General features: G+C 29.5%; 1 protein-coding gene and 1 long non-coding RNA gene across 3 annotated transcripts in view; both read left to right on the top strand.

Annotated features, from left to right (window-relative positions):
* LOC147802107 (hemolin-like) overlaps positions 1–23,474 on the top strand; it is a 113,903-nt gene that overhangs the window by 24,059 nt on the left and 66,370 nt on the right. The gene's annotated exons all lie outside the window — the stretch shown is intronic.
* LOC147802108 (uncharacterized) lies at positions 12,190–22,122 on the top strand. The gene is made up of 4 exons (XR_015429922.1): positions 12,190–12,592; positions 17,785–17,943; positions 18,844–19,131; positions 22,023–22,122. It is a non-coding gene; the product is annotated as an uncharacterized LOC147802108 (long non-coding RNA).

The raw sequence follows: 23,474 nt of genomic DNA, 5'->3' as shown, positions 1-23,474 counted from the left end.
ACTTGCATATGCTCGCTTATATTATATACTTGCATATACTCGCTTATATTATATACTTGCAAATACTCACTTATATTATATACTTGTAAATACTCGCTTATATTAGAAACTTGCAAATACTCGCTTATATTAGATACTTGCAAATATTCGCTTATATTATATACTTTCATATACTTGCATATAATATATACTTGCATATACTTGCTTATAATATATACTTGCATATTCTTGCTTATAATATATGGTGGTGGAGGTGGTGGTGGTTGTACGTATTCCTCTTGGGCCGGAGCAAGGCTAGATCACGTCCAGGAGACCGTTCACCAACAGAAAATCAAACACCATCTGCGGATCCTCCAAAATAATCTATGGGCTTATAATATATACTGGCTTATAATATATACTTGCATATATTCGCTGATATTTGATTCTTACTTATAATATATACTTGAATATACTTATAATATATACTTGAATATACTTCTAATATATACTTGCATATACTTGCTTATAATACATGGTGGTGGTGGTACGTATTCCTTTTGGGCCAGAACAAGGCTAGACCACGTCCAGGAGACCGTTCACCGACATAAAATCAAACACCATCTGAGGATCGTCCGAAATAATCTATGGGCTTATAATATATACTAGCTTGTAATATATACTCACATATATGTAATATATATAATATATACTTGCATATACTTGCATATAATATATACTTGCATATATTTGCTTATAATATATACTTGCATATATTTGCTTATAATATATACTTGCGTATATTTGCTTAAAATATATACTTGCTTATAATATATACTTGTTTATAATACATGGTGGTGGTGGTGGTAAGTATTCCTCTTGGACCGGAACAAGGCTAGACCACGTCCAGGAGACCGTTCACCGACAGAAAATCAAACACCATCTGCGGATCCTCCAAAATAATCTATGCGCTTATAATATATGCTGGCTTATAATATATTCTTGCATATACTCGCTGATATTATATACTTGCATATATTCGCAGATATTAGATACTTGCTTATAATATATACTTGCCTTTAATATATACTAGAATATACTTGCTTATAATATGTACTAGAATATACTTGCTTATAATATACACTAGAATATACTTGCTAATAATATATACTAGAATATACTTGCTTATAATATATACATGCTTATATATACTTGCATATAATATATGCTTGCATATACTTGCTTGTAATATATATTTGCATATACTTGCTTATATTATATACTTGCATATACTCTCTTATATTACGTACTTGTATATACTTGCTTTTAATATATACTTGCATATACTTGCTTATAATATATACTTGCATATACTTGCTTATATTATATACTTGCATATACTTGCTTATATTATATACTTGCATATACTTTCTTATATTATATACTTGCATATACTTGCTTATATTATATACTTGCATATACTTGCTCATAATATATACATGCATATACTTGCTTATAATATATACTTGCATATACTTGCTTATAATATATACTAGCATATACTTGCTTATAATATATACTTGCTTATAATATATACTAGCATATACTTGCTTATAATATATACTTGCGTATATTTGCCTAAAATATCTACTTGCTTATAATATATACTTGCATATACTTGTAATATATACTTGCTTATAATACATGGTGGTGGTGGTGGTACGTATTCCTCTTGGGCCGGAACAAGGCTAGACCACGTCCAGGAGACCGTTCACCGACAGAAAATCAAACACCATCTGCGGATCCTCCAAAATAATCTATGCGCTTATAATATATGCTGGCTTATAATATATTCTTGCATATACTCGCTGATATTATATACTTGCATATATTCGCTGATATTAGATACTTGCCTATAATATATACTTGCTTATAATATATACCAGAATATACTTGCTTATAATATATAAATGCTTACAATATATACTTGCTTATATTATATACTTGCATATACTTGCTTATAATATATACTTGTATACTTATAATATATGCTTGCTTATAATATATGGTGGTGGAGGAGGTGGTGGTGGTGGTACGTATTCCTCTAGGGCCGGAACAAGGCTAGATCACGTCCAGAAGACCGTTCACCGACAGAAAATCAAACACCATTTGCGGATCCTCCAAAATGATCTATGGGCTTATAATATATACTGGCTTATATTATATACTTGCATATCTCGCTGATATTAGATACTTGCTTATAAAATATACTTGCTTATAATATATACTAGAATATACTTGCTTATAATATATACTTGCTAATATATATATTGCAGAAATTAGCTTATTATATACTTGCATATATTCGCTGATATTATATACTTGCAAATACTCGCTTATATTATATACTTGCATATAATATATACATGCATAAACTTGCTTATAATATATACTTGCGTATATTTGCCTAAAATATCTACTTGCTTATAATATATACTTGCATATACTTGTAATATATACTTGCTTATAATACATGGTGGTGGTACGTATTCCTCTTGGGCCGGAACAAGGCTAGACCACGTCCAGGAGACCGTTCACCGACAGAAATTCGAACACCATCTGCGGATCCTCCAAAATAATCTATGCGCTTATAATATATGCTGGCTTATAATATATTCTTGCATATACTCGCTGATATTATATACTTGCATATATTCGCTGATATTAGATACTTGCCTATAATATATACTTGCTTATAATATATACCAGAATATACTTGCTTATAATATATACTTGCTTATATTATATACTTGCATATACTTGCTTATAATATATACTTGCATATACTTGCTTATAATATATACTTGCTTATAATACATGGTGGTGGTACGTATTCCTCTTGGGCCGGAACAAGGCTAGACCACGTCCAGGAGACCGTTCACCGACAGAAAATCAAACACCTTCTGCGGATCCTCCAAAATAATCTATGGGTTTATAATATATACTGGCATATAATATATACTTGCATATATTCGCTGATATTAAATACTTGCTTATAATTTATACTAGAATATACTTCCTTATAATATATACTTGCATAGACTTGCTTGTAATATGTACTTGCATATACTTGCTTATAATATATACTTGCATATACTTATAATATATACTTGCATATACTTGCTTATAATGTATGGAGGTGGAGGTGGTGGTGGTGGTACGTATTCCTCTAGGGCCGGAACAAGGCTAGATCACGTCCAGGAGACCGTTCACCGACAGAAAATCAAACACCATCTGCGGATCCTCCAAAATGATCTATGGGCTAATAATATATACTGGCTTATATTATATACTTGCATATATTCGCTGATATTAGATACTTGCTTATAAAATATACTTGCTTATAATATATACTAGAATATACTTGCTTATAATATATACTTGCTAATATATATATTGCAGAAATTAGCTTATTATATACTTGCATATACTCGCTGATATTATATACTTGCAAATACTCGCTTATATTATATACTTGCATATACTTGCATATAATATATACATGCATAAACTTGCTTATAATAAATACTTGCGTATATTTGCCTAAAATATCTACTTGCTTATAATATATACTTGCATATACTTGTAATATATACTTGCTTATAATACATGGTGGTGGTGGTGGTGGTACGTATTCCTCTTGGGCCGGAACAAGGCTAGACCATGTCCAGGAGACAGTTCACCGACAGAAAATCAAACACCATCTGCGGATCCTCCAAAATAATCTATGCGCTTATAATATATACTGGCTTATAATATATTCTTGCATATACTCGCTGATATTATATACTTGCATATATTCGCTGATATTAGATACTTGCCTATAATATATACTCTCTTATAATATATACCAGAATATACTTGCTTATAATATATACCAGAATATACTTGCTTGTAATATATAAATGCTTATAATATATACTTGCTTATATTATATACTTTCATATACTTGCTTATAATATATACTTGCATATACTTGCTTATAATATATTCTTGCATATACTTGCTTATAATATATTGTGGTGCTGGTACGTATTCCTCTTTGGCCGGAACAAGGCTACACCACGTCCAGGAGACCGTTCTCCGACAGAAAATCAAACACCATCTGCGGATCCTCTAAAATAATCTATGGGCTTATAATATATACTGGCTTATTTTATATACTTGCATATATTCGCTGATATTAGATACTTGCTTATAATATATACTTGCTTATAATATATACTTGCTTATAATATATACTAGAATATACTTGCTTATAATATATACTAGAATATACTTGCTTATAATATATACTTGCTAATATATATATTGCAGAAATTTGCTTATTATATACTTGCATATACTCGCTGATATTATATACTTGCAAATACTCGCTTATATTATATACTTGCATATAATACATATATGCATATACTTGCTTATAATATATACTTGCGTATATTTGCCTAAAATATCTACTTGCTTATAATATATACTTGCATATACTTGTAATATATACTTGCTTATAATACATGGTGGTGGTGGTGGTACGTATTCCTCTTGGGCCGGAACAAGGCTAGACCACGTCCAGGAGACCGTTCACCGACAGAAAATCAAACACCATCTGCGGATCCTCCAAAATAATCTATGCGCTTATAATATATGCTGGCTTATAATATATTCTTGCATATACTCGCTGATATTATATACTTGCATATATTCGCTGATATTAGATACTTGCCTATAATATATACTTGCTTATAATATATACCAGAATATACTTGCTTATAATATATAAATGCTTATAATATATAAATGCTTATAATATATACTTGCTTATATTATATACTTGCATATACTTGCCTATAATATATACTTGTATACTTATAATATATGGTGGTGGAGGAGGAGGTGGTGGTACGTATTCCTCTAGGGCCGGAACAAGGCTAGATCACGTCCAGAAGACCGTTCACCGACAGAAAATCAAACACCATCTGCGGATCCTCCAAAATGATCTATGGGCTTATAATATATACTGGCTTATATTATATACTTGCATATATTCGCTGATATTAGATACTTGCTTATAAAATATACTTGCTTATAATATATACTAGAATATACTTGCTTATAATATATACTAGAATATACTTGCTTATAATATATACTTGCTAATATATATATTGCAGAAATTAGCTTATTATATACTTGCATATACTCGCTGATATTATATACTTGCAAATACTCGCTTATATTATATACTTGCATATACTTGCATATAATGTATACATGCATAAACTTGCTTATAATATATACTTGCGTATATTTGCCTAAAATATCTACTTGCTTATAATATATACTTGCATATACTTGTAATATATACTTGCTTATAATACATGGTGGTGGTGGTGGTGGTACGTATTCCTCTTGGGCCGGAACAAGGCTAGACCACGTCCAGGAGACCGTTCACCTACAGAAATTCGAACACCATCTGCGGATCCTCCAAAATAATCTATGCGCTTATAATATATGCTGGCTTATAATATATTCTTGCATATACTCGCTGATATTATATACTTGCATATATTCGCTGATATTAGATACTTGCCTATAATATATACTTGCTTATAATATATACCAGAATATACTTGTTTATAATATATACTTGCTTATATTGTATACTTGCATATACTTGCTTATAATATATACTTGCATATACTTGCTTATAATATATACTTGCTTATAATACATGGTGGTGGTACGTATTCCTCTTGGTCCGGAACAAGGCTAGACCACGTCCAGGAGACCGTTCACCGACAGAAAATCAAACACCTTCTGCGGATCCTCCAAAATAATCTATGGCTTCATAATATATACTGGCATATAATATATACTTGCATATATTCGCTGATATTAAATACTTGCTTATAATTTATACTAGAATATACTTCCTTATAATATATACTTGCATAGACTTGCTTGTAATATGTACTTGCATATACTTGCTTATAATATATACTTGCATATACTTATAATATATACTTGCATATACTTATAATATATACTTGCATATACTTGCTTATAATGTATGGAGGTGGAGGTGGTGGTGGTGGTACGTATTCCTCTAGGGCCGGAACAAGGCTAGATCACGTCCAGGAGACCGTTCACCGACAGAAAATCAAACACCATCTGCGGATCCTCCAAAATGATCTATGGGCTTATAATATATACTGGCTTATATTATATACTTGCATATATTCGCTGATATTAGATGCTTGCTTATAAAATATACTTGCTTATAATATATACTAGAATATACTTGCTTATAATATATACTTGCTAATATATATATTGCAGAAATTAGCTTATTATATACTTGCATATACTCGCTGATATTATATACTTGCAAATACTCGCTTATATTATATACTTGCATATACTTGCATATAATATATACATGCATAAACTTGCTTATAATAAATAATTGCGTATATTTGCCTAAAATATCTACTTGCTTATAATATATACTTGCATATACTTGTAATATATACTTGCTTATAATACATGGTGGTGGTACGTATTCCTCTTGGGCCGGAACAAGGCTAGACCATGTCCAGGAGACAGTTCACCGACAGAAAATCAAACACCATCTGCGGATCCTCCAAAATAATCTATGCGCTTATAATATATACTGGCTTATAATATATTCTTGCATATACTCGCTGATATTATATACTTGCATATATTCGCTGATATTAGATACTTGCCTATAATATATACTTGCTTATAATATATACCAGAATATACTTGCTTATAATATATACCAGAATATACTTGCTTATAATATATAAATGCTTATAATATATACTTGCTTATATTATATACTTTCATATACTTGCTTATAATATATACTTGCATATACTCGCTTATAATATATACTTGCATATACTTGCTTATAATATATTGTGGTGGTGGTACGTATTCCTCTTTGGCCGGAACAAGGCTACACCACGTCCAGGAGACCGTTCTCCGACAGAAAATCAAACACCATCTGCGGATCCTCTAAAATAATCTATGGGCTTATAATATATACTGGCTTATTTTATATACTTGCATATATTCGCTGATATTAGATACTTGCTTATAATATATACTTGCTTATAATATATACTTGCTTATAATATATACTAGAATATACTTGCTTATAATATATACTAGAATATACTTGCTTATAATATATACTAGAATATACTTGCTTATAATATATACTTGCTAATATATATATTGCAGAAATTTGCTTATTATATACTTGCATATACTCGCTGATATTATATACTTGCAAATACTCGCTTATATTATATACTTGCATATAATATATACATGCATATACTTGCTTATAATATATACTTGCGTATATTTGCCTAAAATATCTACTTGCTTATAATATATACTTGCATATACTTGTAATATATACTTGCTTATAATACATGGTGGTGGTGGTACGTATTCCTCTTGGGCCGGAACAAGGCTAGACCACGTCCAGGAGACCGTTCACCGACAGAAAATCAAACACCATCTGCGGATCCTCCAAAATAATCTATGCGCTTATAATATATGCTGGCTTATAATATATTCTTGCATATACTCGCTGGTATTATATACTTGCATATATTCGCTGATATTAGATACTTGCCTATAATATATACTTGCTTATAATATATACCAGAATATACTTGCTTATAATATATAAATGCTTATAATATATACTTGCTTATATTATATACTTGCATATACTTGCTTATAATATATACTTGTATACTTATAATATATGCTTGCTTATTATATATGGTGGTGGAGGAGGAGGTGGTGGTGGTGGTACGTATTCCTCTAGGGCCGGAACAAGGCTAGATCACGTCCAGAAGACCGTTCACCGACAGAAAATCAAACACCATCTGCGGATCCTCCAAAATGATCTATGGGCTTATAATATATACTGGCTTATATTATATACTTGCATATATTCGCTGATATTGGATACTTGCTTATAAAATATACTTGCTTATAATATATACTAGAATATACTTGCTTATAATATATACTTGCTAATATATATATTGCAGAAATTAGCTTATTATATACTTGCATATACTCGCTGATATTATATACTTGCAAATACTCGCTTATATTATATACTTGCATATACTTGCATATAATATATACATGCATAAACTTGCTTATAATATATACTTGCGTATATTTGCCTAAAATATCTACTTGCTTATAATATATACTTGCATATACTTGTAATATATACTTGCTTATAATACATGGTGGTGGTGGTGGTGGTACGTATTCCTCTTGGGCCGGAACAAGGCTAGACCACGTCCAGGAGACCGTTCACCGACAGAAATTCGAACACCATCTGCGGATCCTCCAAAATAATCTATGCGCTTATAATATATGCTGGCTTATAATATATTCTTGCATATACTCGCTGATATTATATACTTGCATATATTCGCTGATATTAGATACTTGCCTATAATATATACTTGCTTATAATATATACCAGAATATACTTGCTTATAATATATACTTGCTTATATTATATACTTGCATATACTTGCTTATAATATATACTTGCATATACTTGCTTATAATATATACTTGCTTATAATACATGGTGGTGGTACGTATTCCTCTTGGGCCGGAACAAGGCTAGACCACGTCCAGGAGACCGTTCACCGACAGAAATCAAACACCTTCTGCGGATCCTCCAAAATAATCTATGGGCTTATAATATATACTGGCATATAATATATACTTGCATATATTCGCTGATATTAAATACTTGCTTATAATTTATACTAGAATATACTTCCTTATAATATATACTTGCATAGGCTTGCTTGTAATATGTACTTGCATATACTTGCTTATAATATATACTTGCATATACTTATAATATATACTTGCATATACTTGCTTATAATGTATGGAGGTGGAGGTGGTGGTGGTGGTACGTATTCCTCTTGGGCCGGAACAAGGCTAGATCACGTCCAGGAGACCATTCACCGACAGAAAATCAAACACCATCTGCGGATCCTCCAAAATGATCTATGGGCTTATAATATATACTGGCTTATATTATATACTTGCATATATTCGCTGATATTAGATACTTGCTTATAAAATATACTTGCTTATAATATATACTAGAATATACTTGCTTATAATATATACTTGCTAATATATATATTGCAGAAATTAGCTTATTATATACTTGAATATACTCGCTGATATTATATACTTGCAAATACTCGCTTATATTATATACTTGCATATACTTGCATATAATATATACATGCATAAACTTGCTTATAATATATACTTGCGTATATTTGCCTAAAATATCTACTTGCTTATAATATATACTTGCATATACTTGTAATATATACTTGCTTATAATACATGGTGGTGGTGGTGGTGGGACGTATTCCTCTTGGGCCGGAACAAGGCTAGACCACGTCCAGGAGACCGTTCACCGACAGAAAATCAAACACCATCTGCGGATCCTCCAAAATAATCTATGCGCTTATAATATATGCTGGCTTATAATATATTCTTGCATATACTCGCTGATATTATATACTTGCATATATTCGCTGATATTAGATACTTGCCTATAATATATACTTGCTTATAATATATACCAGAATATACTTGCTTATAATATATACTTGCTTATATTATATACTTGCATATACTTGCTTATAATATATACTTGCATATACTTGCTTATAATATATACTTGCATATACTTGCTTATAATATATACTTGCTTTTAATATATATATTTGCTTATAATACATGGTGGTGGTACGTATTCCTCTTGGGCCGGAACAAGGCTAGACCACGTCCAGGAGACCGTTCACCGACAGAAAATCAAACACCTTCTGCGGATCCTCCAAAATAATCTATGGGCTTATAATATATACTGGCATATAATATATACTTGCATATATTCGCTGATATTAAATACTTGCTTATACTTTATACTAGAATATACTTCCTTATAATATATACTTTCATATACTTGCTTGTAATATGTACTTGCATATACTTGCTTATAATATATACTTGCATATACTTATAATATATACTTGCATATACTTGCTTATAATGTATGGAGGTGGAGGTGGTGGTGGTGGTACGTATTCCTCTAGGGCCGGAACAAGGCTAGATCACGTCCAGCAGACCGTTCACCGACAGAAAATCAAACACCATCTGCGGATCCTCCAAAATGATCTATGGGCTTATAATATATACTGGCTTATATTATATACTTGCATATATTCGCTGATATTAGATACTTGCTTATAAAATATACTTGCTTATAATATATACTAGAATATACTTGCTTATAATATATACTTGCTAATATATATATTGCAGAAATTAGCTTATTATATACTTGCATATACTCGCTGATATTATATACTTGCAAATACTCGCTTATATTATATACTTGCATATAATATATACATGCATAAACTTGCTTATAATAAATACTTGCGTATATTTGCCTAAAATATCTACTTGCTTATAATATATACTTGCATATACTTGTAATATATACTTGCTTATAATACATGGTGGTGGTGGTACGTATTCCTCTTGGGCCGGAACAAGGCTAGACCATGTCCAGGAGACAGTTCACCGACAGAAAATCAAACACCATCTGCGGATCCTCCAAAATAATCTATGCGCTTATAATATATACTGGCTTATAATATATTCTTGCATATACTCGCTGATATTATATACTTGCATATATTCGCTGATATTAGATACTTGCCTATAATATATACTTGCTTATAATATATACCAGAATATACTTGCTTATAATATATACCAGAATATACTTGCTTATAATATATAAATGCTTATAATATATACTTGCTTATATTATATACTTTCATATACTTGCTTATAATATATACTTGCATATACTTGCTTATAATATATTCTTGCATATACTTGCTTATAATATATTGTGGTGGTGGTACGTATTCCTCTTTGGCCGGAACAAGGCTACACCACGTCCAGGAGACCGTTCTCCGACAGAAAATCAAACACCATCTGCGGATCCTCTAAAATAATCTATGGGCTTATAATATATACTGGCTTATTTTATATACTTGCATATATTCGCTGATATTAGATACTTGCTTATAATATATACTTGCTTATAATATATACTTGCTTATAATATATACTTGCTTATAATATATACTAGAATATACCTGCTTATAATATATACTAGAATATACTTGCTTATAATATATACTTGCTAATATATATATTGCAGAAATTTGCTTATTATATACTTGCATATTCTCGCTGATATTATATACTTGCAAATACTCGCTTATATTATATACTTGCATATAATATATACATGCATATACTTGCTTATAATATATACTTGCGTATATTTGCCTAAAATATCTACTTGCTTATAATATATACTTGCATATACTTGTAATATATACTTGCTTATAATACATGGTGGTGGTGGTGGTACGTATTCCTCTTGGGCCGGAACAAGGCTAGACCACGTCCAGGAGACCGTTCACCGACAGAAAATCAAACACCATCTGCGGATCCTCCAAAATAATCTATGCGCTTATAATATATGCTGGCTTATAATATATTCTTGCATATACTCGCTGATATTATATACTTGCATATATTCGCTGATATTAGATACTTGCCTATAATATATACTTGCTTATAATATATACCAGAATATACTTGCTTATAATATATAAATGCTTATAATATATACTTGCTTATATTATATACTTGCATATACTTGCTTATAATATATACTTGTATACTTATAATATATGCTTGCTTATAATATATGGTGGTGGAGGAGGAGGTTGTGGTGGTACGTATTCCTCTTGGGCTGGAACAAGGCTAGATCACGTCCAGGAGACCGTTCACCGACAGAAAATCAAACATCATCTGCGGATCCTCCAAAATAATCTATGGGCTTATAATATATACTTGCATATATTCGCTGATATTAGATACTTGCTTATAATATATACTTGCCTTTAATATATACTAGAATGTACTTGCTTATAATATAGATTCAGCAGTGGCGAAGTTATTCGGCCATAATGTGTGTATGCATATTAAAAATTTACTTTTCTGCATTTAAGACTTCTTCGCCTACTCGATTTTTACCTACACTTATTTTTTTTATTCTAATCTTGAAAATTCCCATGGAGGTGAAATAGAATTTGTCATCTAAAGTTTTGCTCGTGGTATAACGTCTTTTAATAGCTGAGTACATAATTGCTCTCGAAACATATTAGATGGGTAAACTATGATCTTCAAGTCAAGTTAATCTACGAATTATTAAATGATCTCTCTTTGTCATCAGGTCCCCTCGAATGGTTGCAAAAACCCCTGAATGTGACAACTCATGTGGGTGACCGAGTTATTCTGAGATGTGAAGCATCTGGGCATCCCAAGCCAAGCGTCACTTGGACAAAATGTAAGTCTTAAAAATGACCTATTATGCATGATTTAAAAATACTTTATTTTATGTACAGTCCGCAAAAAAAAAGATATCACCCTGAATAACTTTCGTTCTAATGATCGGATTTTCACGAACTAAGTGTTAATCTTAATAGTTCTTGGGGGTGACCTCAAATATGCTAATTAATTAGTGCTAACTATTAATTAAGTTGCGAAATCAGACACAAAAACGTACTTTCTCTGAATAAACATATATTTTTTCTTACATATTTGGATTCTTAACCTTCAAAATATAGGGGGTAGCCGCAATCTGGGAAATATGGTCCCCATAGTTTGGTCAGGAGAGGGATCCAAAGTTCGTACCCCTTAATGTTAATTTAACTTTTTACGTTTTTAGTCGTATTTTAAAAACTAATAACTCAATTCGAAGAAAATTTCACCCAGTCATAAAACTCATTTACCCAAAGATAATTTTACGAAAAAAATAATTTTTAATAATTGTTAATTATTTTTTATTATTTAATTAAATTAAGGATGAAAAATATTTGAATTATAAGGTATAATTTTTTTTATACCATATTAATCTACATATTTTTCAATTGAAAAATCTAAAGTTTCTACTGTTTTTATTTATTATAAGCTGAGAAAAATTAAAATTAATTATTTTTAAAAAAATAATTTGGCGACAATGAAGAAATGATTAAATGGGGCGATTAATATTAAAATCTGATAACCTTGCGAGGAGCTTGACTTCGCGCGCTTAGCATAAAATTTCATTCATATTTTTTTCGCTAATAATCGTTTGCTTATCTTTTCATTTTTATTTTTTTAAGCTATAAAATACGATGTTTCTTTTTTAGTCGTCTAAAATTCTATTTGCAATTTAGTAAAGAAATTTGAATAAAACATTTTATTGAATAAAATACATTTTATTCAGAGAATGTGGAGTTTTATAAAAGCATGCTTCTGATAGAATATGATTATACAACAGATTGTGCTTCTTTAATGTGATTATTTTTTATTTTTTAGTTTTTTTTTCTCAATAACTGATAAAATTTCAATAATATACATACGAATGAATAAATTTGGAATAAAATATTCATCAATTTCTTGAATATATATTTTATAAATATTGATAAAAATACGTAGTCAACATTTTTAAGCATCTCTCACAACATCGCAAATTTCTCAAAATCTTATAGGGTAAACTAACCAGTGATGGAATACTTAAACTTAGCTTGTCTTTAAAAAAAATCATAAAAATTTCAAAATTTGTAATTTTAGCTAAATGACGTATTTGTTATTTTAAATGCATGTCGACATATTTGTTATTAAATGCAAATTATGTAAAAAAATTTAGATAACTTACATAATATTGTTTTAAGCTTTTGGTGGTTTAAATAATAAGCAGTAAGATAACCAAGTGAAGGAACAGTTCTTAAATTGAATAAACACTAAATTTTCCAGTGAATGAACACTTAATTTTGAGAATGTTTGATGCTCGTTAGGAATCCATAGGCCACACAAATGTCTAAAAACAAGATTTTTCTTGGAATTACAACATATAACCACAGTTAACGTGGAAGATATTATGAGTTATTGAAATTAAATATTTTATCTTTTACGTTTTTGTGCCCCCATTTCAGTAACTTAAGGATCTTACGAGCTCTGTTTAAAAAGAGAGTATCAGATCTATATAAGAAAACGAAAATAATCATAGTAGCAGTATTTGGAGGTAAATGTAGCCGATCGTAATTGAAGAATATGTGTGTGCGACATTTTATGGTGAATTTGCGAACGTAAGTTTCAGAATGTATCGAAACATGTGGATGCTATTTGCTAATCATCTTTATCCAAAGAAAACCATGTAACGTAAATATCTAGCAAAATTAAGCAATTTTTTAAACAATGAATCATACAATATGCAACATATTATTTCAATATCTTATTCTTAAACATAAAATATTTCAATGTTTTTAAAATTTCACTAAACATTCAGCAATTCATTGAGTTACAGAAAAAAGAAATATCGTAAATTATAGAAAACGTTGTGAATGTGCATTAGAATTACTGTACAATCTACATTTTATTTTTCAAGCACTTTTTTTTTCTTCAAACTTTCATGCCTAGAAGACTCGATTAAAGCTGTAAAAATCATTATCCCTAAAATTTTGCATATAGCTAATTTTGTATATAGCTAAAATTTTGTATAAGTTATGTTAATTTGATTTTAGTATGAAATCCTCGAATAAACATAGCAAAAATAGCATAATCTAAATAATATCAGATAAAAAGTTCATATATTTAAATTCTAAAAACTTATAAATCGATTCAAATATTCTTTTCAAAGGAAAATAATTTTTTTTTTTTTTTTGCTTTTTGGACATAAATGAACTTAAAAATTGTCTATTGCCAAGAAACTTCGAGATGTTTTCTATTAACTATTAATTAAACCTCTCAGAGCAATCACAAAACATTATTTCAATTTTTTTACAGTCAGAAATTGGTTGCCTAGCAACCTAGTAAAATTAAGCGTTTCTCTTTTGAATCAGTCAATGGGTTATCTTAAAATATTTATTTGCGCAGGCGACTTTTTTTGGCTGTTTTCTGGACTATCGCCAAATATATAAACCTTTATTGCAACCCAATTTACGACCCAATTGTTTTAAAATTTTGTCTACCCCCCCTAATTCAAATGTCTAGATTCCAAATATGTAACAAAAATATATGTTTATTCAGAGAAAGTACGTTTTTGTGTCAGATTTCGTAACTTAATAAATAGTTAGCACTAATTAATTAGCATATTTGAGGTTACCCCCAGGAACCATTAAGATTGACACTTAGTTCGTGAAAATCGGATCATTAGAACGAAAGTTATTCAGGGTGATATCTTTTTTTTTTTGCGGACTGTACATTGAGTTTTGGGGGTAATAAAAATATGTTTAAGTTTGTTAAAATTATTGCGTATCCTTAAAATGCTTTATTCTAAGTATTTCAAGTTTTTTAGTTCGATTTTAAAAAGTATGACAGGATATAGGGGAGCATACCCGGGGACCCTGCTTACTATTAACACGTCCCTGGTGGAAAAAGGAAATTCCCATTTTGCTGAAGGAAATTTCGAAAACTTTACCAAATCAATGTGTGTAATTCAAAAGCTTCTTTCGTTGTTAATTTTTTATAGTACGTTACTTTTTTTTCCACCAATATATTACTGATTTTGGCCCCTGAGGTGGCTGCAGGACAAATGGGCTTAGTCATAAATGTAGACAAAACAAAATACATGTTATTCTCAGAGTCCCAGACCCCTATCTTGAAATAGATTCTTATAGATTTGAAACAGTAAGGAGTTTTACTTACTTAGGATCAATTATTAACATTGACAACAGAATGACTCCTGAAATAAATAAAAAAATGAATCTATCTGGCAAATAGGGCTGTCTATAAGCTGAGAAAATTTATTAAATCTAGGTTTCTTTCTAGAAAAACAAAGTTTTTAATCTTAAAAACTCTTGTCTCTGAAGCTTAGACAATGACAAAACCGGAGGAAAATTGTACTGCAATATTTGAGAGAAAGATTTTGCGGAGTTGGTGTAAATGAAATTAATAACTGGAGATGATTTAACTTTGAACTGTACAAGATCTATGAACAACCCGATATTAATTAATACATAAAAATAGATAGAATGAATAGAATGGCCCACGTGATTCGAATGAGTGATGACAATACAGTAAAAAAGATACTGCTTTTTAGTCCAACTGCAACAAAAAAGCGGGGAAGGCCGTGGATGAAATGGGCTGACTCGTTAGAGTTTGATTTTCTTTTAATTAACGAAAAGAATTGGAGATCAAAGATAAATCGGAAGTCGTTATGGAGAAATCTTCAGAGGAAGGCATTGGCCCACATTGGACTGTCTGGACAACTATGATGATATTACTGATTTAATGACTGCATACATAATTATTCTAGTCAATGAGCTACGATTGGATAGCGACTAAGGCTATTGGGATGAATTGGGGATTGATCCTCAATGAAGCCAACCAACGTTCAGATCAATGGGTGTCTCTTTGCCTGAGAAGTAAAAGCTGCCTAGTACAGTCTTTAGGCATGGACACACCCATCGGTGTCCCTTGAGAATCTTCATAAATTGTATTTTAAAAATACTAAGGATATACGTTGCCTTATATATTTAATAAAAAAAATCTATTCTATTATATAAAATGTGCAATTCGTTTTTCTTTCTACAAATAGTGGTTGAATATCATAACACGATCAATAATTTGAATAGTTTATCACCAGGAAAACTTAAAAAAGCACCCGAAGTCTATTTTTCGATATTGCTATGAAGTGTTTAGGTGCTAGACTCTGACTTCCGGCAAATGTTAACATATCATTGTGTCCTTGAAAAAATATCTGTATATAATAAATTAATGGGAGTAAGATTTATGCTAAGTCATAATGTCTCTAAAAATGCTTGACCACCACCAACTCTTTTTAGTATTTAACTTTCGTCAAATAAAGTAATAATTGAAAGAATTTAGAATTACGCAGAAATATGGGAGAGCAACTTTCAGCTGGTTATGTCTGCCGTGCATTGAAAGATGTTTTAATAACTAATTTCAGTTTGACAAATAATTCATATCTTCATTTGTTATACCTTTATGCTTTTTCAATTTAGTAATTTTAATTAGCTTCCATAGTTTTCAAAATTATTTTATTATTCGCAGATTGAAACTAGTTACCATCTCAATTTTTTTTTATTTATGCATAGTTTAAAAATGCTTTATTTTATATACATTGAACTTTTGGGGTAATCAAAATATGTTTAAATTTATTAAAATTATTGCATAACTTAAAAATGCCTCATTTTATATATATATGTAATTTGTTAGTTCGATTTTAAACAGTATGTCATATTATAACATGCCCGGAGACCCTGCATGCTATTAAGACGCTTTGAGAGTTACGGAACCTGTAGAAACAGTTTGAAATTCATAATACGAAGAAATGTCTAATATGTTTTTTAACTTTTCGAGGAGCAGGAAATTTTCTTAGAAATAAAACAATATTGTTGTCGAAATTATCTTAGTTTGACTGTAGTAGCACAATTTATTTAAATGAATTTTTATATTATGTTAGCGTAGAAAATAGTCACCCTTCAAAAAATTAATAGATTATATTCATAATTATTACTTTTCGTTTATGTTTAGATGTGTCTGAAGATGTGAAGGAGTCTGTGGACACATCAATGTGGAATGAGAGCGTCTTACTCATCCCCTCAGTCGGAGTCGAACATATCGGACATTATGAGTGTCAGGCTGATAATCAAATATTAAAGCTAATCGAAAATATTCATATTAAGGTCATTGGTAAGACGACCAACTGTTCTAAATTCTGGATTATTTTTTTTATTACAAATAATCGCAAAATACAAAATGTCATTGCACAGTACCTCTTTAGCATGTTATGACTTGAATATTTTGAATGTTGTGCTTCGTGAAATGTCTAATAGTTCTTTATTTTGTCAATATGTGGAGCTCATTTACCGTAACACATTGAGTGGCAACGCTTAGGGGGAATTCTCACGGCAATTCCCTTCATTATATGAGTGTATTCCGCTTATAAGTAAAAATACTGTCGGAGTCTACGAAACTCAAAATTCATCAAATAACATAACGTTTGTTTACCTAATTACGTAAAGTTAGAAGCTTTAGAGATGCTAGCTGATGATGTGTGCTCCGACGACGAAATCTTTCGAAAACTTTGATTTTATTGTCGATGATTTTCTCAATGCAAGGTAACTTCATTTGATCATTTTTGAATGTTGAAAATGTTCGTAATTTGCTGATTTTATTTCTCTTAAAATCATGATATTGTCAAACTCATAATACGAATCGAAAAATAACATTGATTCTTTTTGCTGAGTGTTTTTTAATTTTTATTTATTAATTTGTAATGTAGTGTAAGTTAGCGTGGGTAGTGATAACATAATAATTTTTAAAAACATACAAAATGATAACTTTAAGTTACTGTGAATAAATGCAGTTGTGAAGCTCAATTTATCTCATTATGATTCCAGTTAAGAATTATTGTTCCTTTTTTTAGAAGTATAAGTTACTATGAATAAATGTTGTTGTGAAGTGCAATTCATCTAATTAAGAATTATTGTTCCATTTGTTTTAGAAGTTGCTTTCATCTGCTTATAATTCCAGTTAAGAATTATTATTCCATTTTTTAGAAGAATAAGCTACTTTTTTTTATTTATTTAGCTTCATCGGTGGTAATCTAGAAGTTTCATTTTGAAGAAGGTATTTAAATCGGGGATAAGACTTCAGTGTCCTGTACAGCCAAATCGAGTTCAAATATAATATCTTATTCTTGGCAGAAGGACGGAGAACCGCTCTCTGAAAATGACGAGTTTAAATTCAGAATAGACGAAGAATTTTCAGCACTGACTATAAAAAGCGTGAAGACAAATCACTCAGGCAATTACACTTGCATCGCAACCAACCAACAACAGCACTTTGATAAATACACAGCAGAGTTGATAGTGAAAGGTACTTTTTAATTTATTTAATTATATTTTGTAATCCAAGAATAAATATGGAATTAACACATTTATATAAAATCAGCATTTTTTACTTTTGATTTAAAATAAGCAATAATGTTCCTATAAGCTGGATTTTTGTTTTAAAATTAAATATTGATGTAATGAATTAGAACTATATTAAAAAAACAGTTCTTTTTTTATAAAAAAGCACATTTATTTGACAACCTTATGAAGATTGAATTCAAAACAAAAACTATTCTCATCAAAAACAAAAATCAACAACTCTCTGATGTTCCATAAATTGTCTCCTGCTTTTATTTTTAATTTATCCAGTTGTATGTTTTTTTTATTCATGCTTTTGCTAGCAAAGTATTTTTAAGACTTTATAGCTCAAAATTAAAATAATATTTAACATACTAACTAAGAAACTCATAATTAAATATAACTATTTATTAATTCATGAGAACCACAAATAAAATTTTTTATTCTGTTACTAAAGAATATAACTTGTTACTACTTAATTTATTTTAAAAACAATTTGATCCAATTGAATAATTTTAATAGGGTAATTTACATGCAAACAAGAGATTGTATGAATGTTGTAACAATAAATATTAATGTATAGTTGGTGTTAAGAGTTATAAAATACAATCTTAAAAACTGCATTGAAGTTTAACTCCTTAAATATATTTTGCTTATATTTTCAGTCTATATTAATGATATCTTTAGCGCAGTTATAATTTTTTGTAATTAATTTATAGTTTTATATTTAGCATTTAAATAGGCACAAATCCAAAAATTTGAATATTAAGAATATTTTTTGTCTGTAAAAATCGCAAGCTAGAATCTTGTGTAACAATTTCCTAATCTTTCTTAAAAGAACTTGTTGAAAAAAATTTAATTGTCATTTTTTTTTCTTTGTAGAAATATAAAAACTATAATAATTAATATACTTTGAGCATTGCTTTCATGTTCGAAAATTACTATAACTTGCTTGCTTACATAATGTGGATAATTGTTTTAAAAAATTACAAGTTCAAATATTTCTATAAAATGTTTATTACTACTTTATTTTCTACGCTTTATGACGGTAAAACAAATGCTGTTTCTGAAAACTTTCTCTTTATTTACTTATTTTTGTAAGTAAAAAACTGTGAAACTATGAGAAAAAAAAGATATGAAACGCTAGGCTGGGGAAGTAGCAGATGTCTAACTATTTAAAAATAAAACTGCAAAAAATTAGTAGAAAGAAACCATGAATATATTAACTAAGTTTAAACAAATGATATCGTAATAGTGGTTATATATAAATAATTTTATATTAAATTAAACTGCCCATAACGTATAAATGAAAGTACTTTCTATAAAAAAAATTCACTATTTTGTTATGAATGACTAAGAATGTTATGAACTTACTAGGGGGCTAAGCCCCCTGTTCGCTGCCGCTCACCAACCCCGATTATTGCTTTGCAATATTGCTTCGCAATAATTGTCTTTTCTTGGCAGAAAACAATTTTTCTATTAAAGTTAAAATTATTCCTTTAACATATATGTACTAAAAGGAATTCTGTTTACTTACTCTTGTGCCTCTACTTCCCACGTCTAAATATTACTTTACCCAAATATTAGATCTGTTGGTGAAAGGAAGCGATTTTTCGAAGTAATCATTTTTTAAAATAACATTTATATTCTTATAGCATTATATTGTTCAAACAAATCTGATGAGTTCACAACCATAATTTAATATTCTCGCTAATAGTAGCAGTACTGGAAAATAAGTTTAAATTAGGGATACAAAATATTTAAAGAAAAACAATACCTTTACGACTATTGCTGATGACAACCAAGACAATATGGAAATGAATGAGGGAAAACTGGATCCTACCACGTGATTTTCTGGCCAATAAAAATGCACCGACAACAATGGAAAACTGCGACACCATCATTAGAATTTTATATATAGTAAGATTAATAACCTTTTTTTGTTCTTTGTAATTAATCATGAAGCAAATTACTGCAAATATGGCTTTATATCACATTGCATTTTTTCCATTTCATACTAATACAATAATAGGTATAAAAAAAATCTAACAAAACATAAAGGAAAATTATAGATTTAAGAGTAAAGATGTGTCTTAAAAAAACGAACAATAAACAATGTTCCATTTTATGTTTTCTAAAACAAATATATTCTTATGCAAAAAGTTTTCTACAAAATAATTGATTATCATGCAAACACCAATTACTTGAATAGTTTATCACCAAAAAAACTTGAACTCACTCAACGTACTCAAGAGTACTCAACTCTCTAAGTCATAATGTCTCTAAATAGGCTTGACCACCACCATTTCTTTTTAGTATTTATAATTAGTTAAATAAAGTAATAATTGAAAGAGTTTAGAATTACAGAACACTATGGGACAGCAATTTTTAAACTGGTTATGTCTGATGTGCACTGAAAGGTATTTTAACAATTGACTTTAATTGTTTGGTGAAATAATCCCTACCTTTTTGAATTTTTTATCTGTTATACCCCTATGTTTTTTTAATTGTTTTCATCAGCTTCTTGGCTTTTAAAATTATTTTATTGTATGAGGATTGCAACTGGTTTATATCTCAATTTTTAAAAAGAGGGGAAAAAATATGCATAGTTTAAAAATGCTTAATTTTATGTGCAATGAGTTTTTGGGGGTAATGAAAATTTGTTTAAGTTTATTTAAATTATTGCATATCTTGACAATGTTGCATATCTTAAAATTATTGCATATCTTTATTTTATGTATGTGAAGTGTTTTTAGTTAGATTTTAAACAGCATGCCATGTTATAGGGACCCAAAACATTTTTCTGCTATTAGGACGACCCTTTCTCTTCTGTTGATATACGTTTTTCTTTCACAGCTCCACCCAAGTGGCTCATTGAACCGGAAAATGCTACAGTTTTAGTCGGCTCATCTTATTCATTTCGTTGTTCTGCCCATGATTCCCTCCTCCACAAATTACATGGATCAAAGGTCACTCCCTTTATTTTTTTATTCAATATATGCATCGCTAATTACAATTGAAGTGCTTAATGTCACAAGGGATTATGTAACATTTTTGCAAAAATAAGTTTTTTGTTTTGCATTATCAATCACTGATTATAAAAAAACGAGTAATTTTCTAGACTACCTAAAGAAGAGAATCCAACAATTTAGAAGCAATTAAAACAATCTATCCACAATTTACAGCTTTTTTTTCTTCTTTTTTTTTTGGTTTTTCTCGAAAGTGCAGAAATGTAACATACCCCCTTTTAGCATTCATCGCTTCAATTATGATTATTAAGTAATTAAGATCTATAGTCACTATTTAACTTGTTTTTTTTCCTCCTATTATTAATACTAATGTTATTGTTATTAGCATCTATAAAATGTCCGAAAAGTATTGAAAGGTCAAATATCTCAATAAATTTGCTTCAGTTTCATAAACTAAACTAAAAAATATACGTTTGCAAATACTTTCAAAAGATCGATTCAATAATTGCAAACTCAATCTTCAAACTACACTTACCTTGAACATTTTATAAATCAGGAAAATATTTGTTTCTAACTGAATGTATAACAATTAGTAAAATTACGTTTTAGTCTAATTAAAATAGTTATAAAATAAGGTCACACATTATACCCATTTGAAAAAAAGGTCATTAAGGGGTGAGCAGTCTGCAAGCAACCAGCTGGATCTTCTGATCGCATTAAAAAATTTATTTTAATTTTGTTTCTGTTTAAACGTTATAAATTTTCTTTAATTAAAATATTTAATTCAAACTTCTATTACTCCATAAAATGCGTACATATTTTGCACTTTTATTCTGTAAGCTTCATTCTGCAATTTATATATATATATATATATATATATATATATATATATATATATATATATATATATATATATATATATATATATATATATATATATATATATATACCGTAAACCGGGGCGAGTCTACCCATCCAGGGGCGAGTCTACCCATTTTAGTTTTATTTAATTTTCTCTATTTTAAATTGCAAATAAAATTTTTTTTAAAGACGGAGGACTTAGTTCAGACTCTAAGGAAGATGGCGCTGTAGTAGTTTGATCCGTTTTTATTTATTTGGTGTCTTTTTAACCGACCTGTTCAAACGTCTTTTGAGAGATTTGTATTGAAAGTCAGCAAACTTTTAGTTGGTGCTCCGTAAGTATATTATTATTATTACTATTTTCACTTTGGTTAAGTGATAAACTTATCTAAGACTAAGATTACATTAATTTTATATGAAAAAAAACCAAAAAGAATGTAAGTTTTGCTGTTGTAAACAAAAAGTCAGAATTCGCTGG

The sequence above is a fragment of the Parasteatoda tepidariorum genome, chromosome 10 (assembly GCF_982258835.1).
Source record: "Parasteatoda tepidariorum strain Cologne lab strain chromosome 10, Ptep-v5.0, whole genome shotgun sequence".
Lineage (NCBI taxonomy): Eukaryota > Metazoa > Arthropoda > Arachnida > Araneae > Theridiidae > Parasteatoda > Parasteatoda tepidariorum.
Note: the sequence above shows the minus strand (reverse complement) of the source record. Positions and strands in the feature narration are given on the sequence as shown.